We start from the raw sequence: 7,095 nt of genomic DNA, 5'->3' as shown, positions 1-7,095 counted from the left end.
TCCTGCTCTTCCTGCTCCTCCTCTTCCTCCTGCTCGTCCTGCTCTGCTCCTCCTGCTCCTCCTGCCCTGCTCCTGCTCCTCCATCCCCTGCTCCTCCTCCTCCCCTGCTCCTACTGCTAGGGCTCCACTCCTGCTCTGTTCCTGTTCTAGGAGGAGCAGTGCCTCTTTTATTCATTTTGAAATTTGGGGGTTAGTTTAAGAGTTTGCTTGAAAGAGTGTTTTTGTTAAAAACAAAAAGACACTTTGAAATCTACAGGGTTTGATGTTTTAAAGCTCTTCCCAGACCTTCTAAGGCTCATTTTCCCCTACAAGTCCCGCCCTGCCTCAGTCCGTCAGTCTTCGTTCCATCTTAAAGAATTTGAGCTTGTTGCCTTTGCACAGGCATTAGCATTAGCTTGGGTAAGAAATGCTTGAGAGAGATCAATCTTACCAAAAACTGATGTTGCTTTACAAAGAAAAAGCTCCCCCCCCGCCCAGTGTGTGTGTGTCCTTGCCCCCAGGTGATGCCAGCAAGGAGCGGGAAGGCGGCTGACTCTGGGACTCCCAGGCCACTTCCTCACTCTGCAGGAGGTCTTGCCCTCCGCGCTCAGCTTCCTCCTCTGTCCCCAGCCACCCCGCCTGGCCCGGGGAAGGTGGAAGAGCAGAGGCAGGCCGGCGGAGGCAGCTCTGAGAGCGGCTTCCCACGCACCCCGAGTGCCTGCCTCCCCACCGGCTTTCTCTTGGGTTCCGGATCCCGCGGCCAGGCTTACTCCCTCGGCACCATCCACCCCCTCCGTGCTGCCCAGGCCCCACTCTCCCGCCCTGTGGGCCCAACTCAGGACTGTTTCAGGCTGAGCTAGCAGAGGAGAGAGAAGCGGGGAGTTCGCCGCTTCTCCTTGGCTCTCTCACCCACCAAAGGCCTTCACCCAGAGCGCGTCGCCTTGGAAACACAGCTCCCCGTCCCTTTGCTCCGCACCTGATCCGGCTGACTCTAAGGACGCCCTGGGGAGTGTGGCTGCCATCCACCCTGCTCTCCGGCCTCCGACCCTCACACCTGTCCTCACCTCCCCAGCTGCTGGGCCCTCGCCCCCGTCAGGCCCTGTTGCCTGTGCTTTTGACCTCCCAGGCTGCTCTGTCCCCATCCCACTCCTTTCCCTTTCTTCCAACAGCCCTGTGATCTTCTCCCTTGAGAATCAGGAAGGCGGGTTGGGGGCGGTGGTGGGGGGGCTCCTCCAGAGAAGGGTGTGATCCAGCCCCGCTTCAAACTGTGTGACCTTGAGCAAGGCACTTTCCCTTTGAGCCTCAGTTGACTCATCTGAAAATGGGCGTAAGAGCACTTGCCTCCTAGGATGTGGCCAGAAATCAAGGAGAGGACGTAGGGCCCTGAGTGGGGGGTGCCTAGCACCAGCCTCGTGTTTGCCCTGTGAGTGAAATGGTAAGTCTGCCAAACAGAGTTAGTGAGGAACTGTGGCTCTGGGGACATTGCTTTCACCCATGCCTGCTTCCTCCTCCCCGTCCCCAGCCCGCAGAAGTCACATGTATGCGGTTGAGAGTCCTTTCTTCCTCAAGTAGAAATACTTCTTTCCCCTTTCCTTGAAGGTGAAGCTACGACTGAAGAGGAAATGAAAGCCCCTCTTCGGCCCAGCTTGCCTGGGGGAGCTTACGAGGGCGAGAACGTGGGTTGGGACTGTGCAGAGCCAGGCCCTGGGACTCCTAAATCTTGGCAGGCTCTGGCGGCCAGGCCTGGGGAGGCAAAGGCCCAGCTTTCGGAGACGGCCACGAGTGGCCAGCAAATGCCTCTCTCAGGCTCAGCCTGAGCGGCTTCCCAGAACATAAGGGGATGCTTCAGAAGCTGGTTAAGTGATTTTCAGCAATTTCAGAAATTGCCTCAGCTGGTTGTTTCGATTTCCCCACAGCCTTGGATTAAAGCAGAAAGAAACAGGGTCCCTGGTGATTGGAAGAGAACGTGGCTTTGTCCCAGGAGGGCCAGCCGCTGTGGGAAGGAGAGGGAGAGGCCTGAGCTGGTCCTGCCATGGGGCGGGCAGCCAAAGGCACTGGCTCCCCCAGGCCTCAGCTTTAGGCCCGGGGCCCTGGCACCCCTACACAGCCTCACTCACCAGTTTGCCAGGGTCCTCAGCCGAACCCACTCATCACAGCTGGTAGAACACTCGTGGCGTTCTTCCTCCTCACCCTAAGACAACAAAAACCAAGCATTGTCTCTGCAGTCAGCCTATCAGACTTAACCTCTAAACTCTGTGTTTGCTTCTGTTTTTTCCTTCGCTGGACTGGGATGACGGTGCCAGGTTCAGATCAACTGGCTTTCTCCTTCCAGAAGCAGTTGGGAGGAAGAGAAAGGCCAGTTCTTGGGGTACCCAGTGGGTGCTGTCTTGAGTGTTACTGTTAAGAAGGGGTTTCCTAAGAAGGGACATATGTCCTGGCCACAGCTAGGACTCAGAGACAGCACGCAGACCCCAGGCATGTCTGGGCCTGGCGCTGATCTTTGGGGAAGGAGTAAGGCTGTTGACATTCGGTATCTAGGTCATATCTCAGTGGTGGGGGTCCATCAGGCCTTCCTCTTCCTCCTCTTGCTCCTCCTCAAAGAGCTGTGACCTGGGTGTGCCTGGGTCTGGCCCACACAGCCCGCTGCTCCAGATTCCCCCATTCCCATCTGCCTCCGTGGGCCACCCCTCCAACCCCCACCAGGGCTCCAGTTGCCCTCGCAGCCTGGGAGATGAGGTCTTGGCCCTGGAACCAGCTGTTGATCCAGATAATCAGCAGAGCCAGGGAGCCTGAGAATCACATTCTAACTCCAGCCCTGCCTTTGTCTCCACATCAGACCCTGGGGGTTAACTTGACCTCTTTTCCATCTCCAGAAGATTCTCATCCCTGCTCACTATTGCTCTGGGGCCATCATGGGAGCCAAGGAAAGGTCACTGTGCAGCAGTTCTTGGGGGCTGGAGGGGAGGCTGGAGAGTGGGTGTATCTGTGCACTCCGAGGCTGGAGCCTGAGCCGTGTTCAGACAGGGGAAGTGGACCAGAGTCACACGTCTGCATGCACTGTTCGGCCTGATAACAAGTGATTTTATCTCCTGATACTATTATGTATTTTATATATTTCTTAATATTAAATTGTAAATTATAAATTATCCCTGCAGGGGCGCCCGGGTGGCTCAGTCGGTTAAGCATCCTACTCTTGGTTTCAGCTCAGGGCCTGATCTCAGGGCTGTGAGATAGAGCCCCGCGTCGGGCTCTGCACTCAGTGGGGAGTCTACTGGTCCCTCTCCCTCTGCCCCTTCCCCACCTCCTCTAAAATAAATAAATAAACGAAATCTAAAAAAAAAAAAATTATCCCCGGGCAGCCAGTGCCCTGCAGACAGTTTAAAAGGCTGCCTCCTGTCCATGCCTCTTGTCACCTCGCATGTAGCACATGCGCCCTGCCTGCTTCTGCTGCCCTCTGCGATGCTCTCTTTTACCACATGTATACACTTTAAGGTTGTCTCCGATTTTTTGCTATGTTGTAAACCGCACAGTGGTCAGTATCCTGACACGGAGACCTCTCCGTACCGGACCTACGTCTGCATTTCACCTGCAGATGAACCCTGACAGCACACTTGCTGTATCAGAGCTGGTCACGGCCTCTCGGCGCCAGTCGGAGCCCGAGGAAGCCCGGGATGGATGGAAGACTGCCCAGCTCACGCGACATTCATGACCGACCGGCCAGCCTGGAGGCCCGCACTCAGGACCTGCTGGCCAGTGGGCCGAACCCCTCCTTGCACTGGGGTCCCACATCTGGAAAGGACTTCACGTGATGTCAGGCACCCAGCCATGGTCAGCATTAGCTGGGGTATCACGGCAGCCAGTCACTGCTGAGGCCAGGGAAACCCTGGAGGAACAGCGGACCTCGGTGTCCCTGGTGACCACAAGCTGGCAACGAGGACCTGACCCTCCACGCTCCGCTGCCTCCTGCAGCCGGAAGGAGAGTATGCGTCTGCCCCAAGGAATCACTTCCCAGGAAGTGTCGGGAAAGTCACTGATGCCCCAGCTCTCGTCTGATTAATCAGCCTGACTGCACGGAGAACTTGGGGACAAAAGCCCCCAGTAAGCAGAAAGGAAGGGAACAGCCCGGAAGGCATCTCTGCTGCTCCCGCTTGACCCCGGGCATGACGTGCCCTCCACGGGCTGGTGGCTTTGAGCCTTTGTTTCCCTGCCCAGAGGCATGGTGTGCATCCCCTTAAGCTCCAAGCCCATTTTTGCAGCCTTTGTGAGGTGGGGCTTGGCGAGCTGCCCAGCCCATAGGTTGAGTCCATGGTCTTGACAAAGTCACCCCAAGTTCTCATGCCTTTGGCCACAGACCTGAGCGCAGATCCCTGCTGTGCTCTCTCCCGACTTCATGATTTACTGGGCGATTTACAAAGTCTTTATCCAAACCCTACCTGGTTTTATTTTCAATTTTTCTTTTGATCAAAATAATACATGTCCAAAGTTTTAAAAGTTGAACAGTACTACAAGGCTGGTAACCCAAACCTGGTGGGTTCTGCCCCCCACCCTGAGCTTCCCTCTCCCTGGCCCCTCCTTTCAGTTCCTTTGGCCAATTCTTCATCTGTTTACCTTCTCATTTCTCAATAATTTGCTTATATTGCTATTTCTTGATTTTTCCCCTGTTAGAACATAGACCTCATAGTATGGAAAAATGAGCTCTGGTAGGCACTTCTCCACACACTTCCCTCCCATCCCTCCAATGGCACAGTCCGGGGTGAAGGGATAGTCAGTGTTTATGTGTTTAAAACTATGTAAACAGTAGTTTTAAGAGGAAACCCGACCGAAATTTAGAGGTTGGTTCTTTCTCTTGCCACTCCACACTTTGTTGGAGTTTGGGTTTTTCTCGCTCTTCCTGGGCTATGAAGTTCTTCCAAGGCTACTTCGTAGCAAGTTGAGTCTTGAGCATCACCTCCCACTGGACCCTGAAGATCGAGGAGGAGCTTCGGTCTGTGACTGGGCTTCCAATGGATTCGCCAAAGCAGCTTTACCCAACCTGGGCCCGGGGATTATCTCAGATGCCCAGTGAAGAGAATTCCCAGGAAGGCTCAGGTGCCTCTCAAACTATCTCCGAAGTATTAACAAAGAACCTTGGTAAATTGACTCTTGACTCTAGTTTCAAACTCCCTTCCCCTCTACCAGAATAGGCATCCCAACAGCAGGACAGAGATGAAACCACAGGGGCTGGTTGAGCGCATCCTTAGCAGCAGCAGGAGGACTGGAGTAAGGACTTTGTTAACTGCTCGGAAAGAAAGGATCGCAAGGATGATTCGAATGATTCAATACCAGCATTACCTCAACCCCGGGTCCCAGCTTCAAAAAGATCTACAGCAGAAGGAAACAGAGGAGGGTGAATCAAGAGTGGAAAGATTTAGATTTAGAAGACAGAATAAAGATGCTGTCATTATTGCCTGTACCATAAAGATCTTTCTGAGGAAACCAGCATGGAGAAAAATTATGACGTGGAGCCAATGTAAACATAAACTTTATTCTTGTACTGTTTCTTCTTGCTAGTGATTTTAGGATCATTTTGCAGCAGCTTGGGAAAGCTGCTCTCTGTTAGGGCAAACTGTAGAATATTTTGGTAATCTATGATATTATAAGGTCTTTTTTGTATCTTTTCTACCTTCATACCAGTAATTTGTGAGGAATCCTGTAGTTTGCATTTGAATGACTTCACTATACTTCCACCTTTTGATTTGACCTAAGGAAGCACTAAAGGGTTTTGAGTGTTGCCTGTGTGTTTAAGAGGCCTGAAGTCATTGAGGTAAGACCTAACCTCAGACTGTGCAGAAGGAATACACAGGGGGCGCCTGGGTGGCTCAGTCGTTAAGCATCTGCCTTCGCTCAGGTCATGATCCCAGGGTCCTGGGATGGAGCCCCACATCGGGCTCCTTGCCCAGCGGCTCCTCCTCCTTCTCCTCCTCCTCCTCCCTCTTCTCATCCTCCTCCTCCTTCTTCTCCTCCTCCTCTTTCTCCTTCTCGTTCTTCTCCTCCTTCTCCTCCTCTTCTTTCTCCTCCTCCTCCTTCTCCTCCTTCTTCTCCTTCTCCTCCTCCTCTTCCTTCTCCTCCTCCTTCTTCTCCTCCTCCTTCTCCTCCTCCTTCTCCTCCTCTTCCTTCTCCTCCTCCTCCTTCTCCTCCTCCTTCTCCTCCTCTTCCTTCTCCTCCTCCTCCTCCTCCTTCTCGTTCTCCTCCATCTCCTTCTCCTCCTCCTCTTTCTTCTCCTCCTCCTTCTCCTTTTCCTTCTCCTACTCCTTCTCCTCCTCCTCCTTCTCGTTCTCCTCCATCTCCTTCTCCTCCTCCTCTTTCTTCTCCTCCTTCTTCTCCTCCTCCTCCTGGTTCTTCTCCTCTTCCTCCTCCTCCTTCTCCTCCTCCTCTTCCTTCTCCTTCTCCTTCTTCTTCTTGTACTTTATGCTCTCCCCTACAAAATCAGAAAACTCTGAGTGAACACCATAAATGCCTAAACCAGGAGACAGCCCCCAGCCTGAGGCTGCCGCAGCCCAGGGGATGACAGCCACGTGAACAGGACCACGCGGAGGGTTTAACAGGACTGCACGTGAGTCCTGAGGGCAGAGGCAGGTCCTCCTGCTTGTCCTGAATGTCTCCCCATGCCCTTTCCATCCCTAGCCCAGGCAGACCTGGCCACAGGCTGGGCCACGCCTTTCTCTGCCCACCCTCGTGCTACCTGCCCTTCCAGCGGCCAGGCTGAAACTGTGACGAGTCATGGCTCCAGACCAGGCACCGAGCATTCGGCACGAACAAAGTGGGCCTGCCTGGCCCTGGGGACAACTGGCATCCAGGGTAGGAGGTGACCAATGACAGCCCAAGCCCTCTGGAGAGAAGGACTCGGTGCCCATGATGCCCCTGCCCAAGCCCTGCATGCTTCCCAGGGCCACCAGCACCGCTACCCCTCATTCCAGACAGGGCCATTCGTCCCCCCTCCCAGGTCTGCTTCATCAGGGCGCTGAGCTCTGACCCCACTCCCGGTGAGCTCTGATCTTTGTTGGTCAGGGTTGGTTAAGGTCGGCTCTGGGGAAAGTGCGGAGGTTAAGGTCATTCTGGGGGCCTGAGGGCCCAGTC

Source organism: Phoca vitulina, unplaced genomic scaffold, assembly GCF_004348235.1.
Source record: "Phoca vitulina isolate PV1807 unplaced genomic scaffold, GSC_HSeal_1.0 scaffold13, whole genome shotgun sequence".
Lineage (NCBI taxonomy): Eukaryota > Metazoa > Chordata > Mammalia > Carnivora > Phocidae > Phoca > Phoca vitulina.
Note: the sequence above shows the minus strand (reverse complement) of the source record.